Source organism: Neopelma chrysocephalum, unplaced genomic scaffold, assembly GCF_003984885.1.
Source record: "Neopelma chrysocephalum unplaced genomic scaffold, ASM398488v2 Primary Assembly neopelma1_74, whole genome shotgun sequence".
Taxonomy (NCBI): Eukaryota; Metazoa; Chordata; class Aves; order Passeriformes; family Pipridae; genus Neopelma; species Neopelma chrysocephalum.
The window spans coordinates 4,348,740-4,350,275 of NW_020897735.1; positions in this window are offsets into that span (position 1 = coordinate 4,348,740).

Below are 1,536 nucleotides of genomic sequence, written 5' to 3' on the forward strand. Positions count from 1 at the left end.
CTTGGACTCTGAGGGGATGTTTAACCCAAAGCAATTTTGCCTCTAACTGCATTCTGGCCATGAGGTTTCTGCAACGGCTGCAGGGATGCCCTGCAGGGCCCATGGATGGCATCAGGAGGTGGGATTCCCAAGGCCTGAGCAGCTCCCTGACACCCAGGTCCTTGCTCAGCACCTCCGCAGCCGCTTCCTGCCCCGGCAAATCCATGGTGACCAGAGGGGAAGAGGCTTTGCAGAGCCCCATGGCGGCACCAACATTGCAAAACCCCCAGAGGCACCCGGGGTCTGACAGGGAAACGCTGCTCTATGGCACTGTGGCCACAACTGCTTCACCCCACCTTGTGCTGCCATCCCTGTGCTGGCACCGGCACCAGCACCGGCACCGGTGGAGGCTGCGCTGCAGCAGCACGAAGAGCCAAGATGGGCCCGAGGTGTGAAATGCAAAGCCACCCGCCCGAGTTATAAATATTTTTGTTCGTGCTCAGCACTTGCAGGTGGCAGCTGGAGGTGCAGGGAGGCTGCGAGGGGCCGGGTGAGGAAGTGGGGAGGTTGTTCTCCCGCCCGCAGCCGGCAGCGCCTGTGGCCGGTTCCTGCTCTGCAGCGCGCATGTGAGCAGGTCACACATGTCCAGGACCCCCATCCCCTGGGGAGATGCAGTGTGTCTCATGCTTGCATCCTGCAGAGCTGCTCTGATGCTACAGAGATGGGCACAGCCCTGCCCAAAGTGCCCTGGGAGGCAGAGGGCGGGAGGAAAAGATTTGAAATCATTTCTGAGCTGCCAGGGCTGGGTGCTTCCTCCTCCACCCCTGCAACTGCGGTGGGGAAACCTGCTAGGGTTTGCCAGGGCCCAGCAGTGATGCCCTGAGCAGCACACACCCCCAGGCCACAGGGATGTCATGCTGGGCTGGGACTGCAGATTTGGGTGTAACAGTGTGACACCAGGCTGTACAGTGCCCCACGCCCACCCCAACCCAGGACCAGGGATTCCAGGACCCCCCACCATCACACCGTGCAGGCAGTAACCCCACGCTCATCTCTCCCCTCTCCTTGCCAGAGTTTTTCAAGTTCAAAGGGTTTGGGAGCCTGAGCAGCATCCCCCGTTCCTTCACCTTCCGACGCACATCCGTGGTCCCCAGCTGTCCCGAGACTCTGAGGCCACATCTCCCTCCTCCTCACGGCTTCCTGGAGGAGCCCTTCGACAGCATCCAGGATGACCTCAACACCATGCCCAAGAGCCCTGGCCCCTATGCCCGATCATCGGACATGTACAGCCATATGGGCACCATGCCCAGGCTGAACCTGGACAAGACAGGGAAGAGCCTGGGCAAAGCCAAGAGTGGCCAGAACTGCCAGGAGAAAGGGACTCCCAGCAACAAAACCCCCCAGACAGCCCCGCTCCCCAACCTCAAGTCCCCCAAGATGTCTGGCCCCCCTGGCCCAGCCACAGACTCACCTCCAGCTGCCAGACAAGCAGATCAGGAGGAGGAAAAGACTCAGCCCGTGGACACTCTGGGGGCAGCAACAGCCAGGACGGACCAG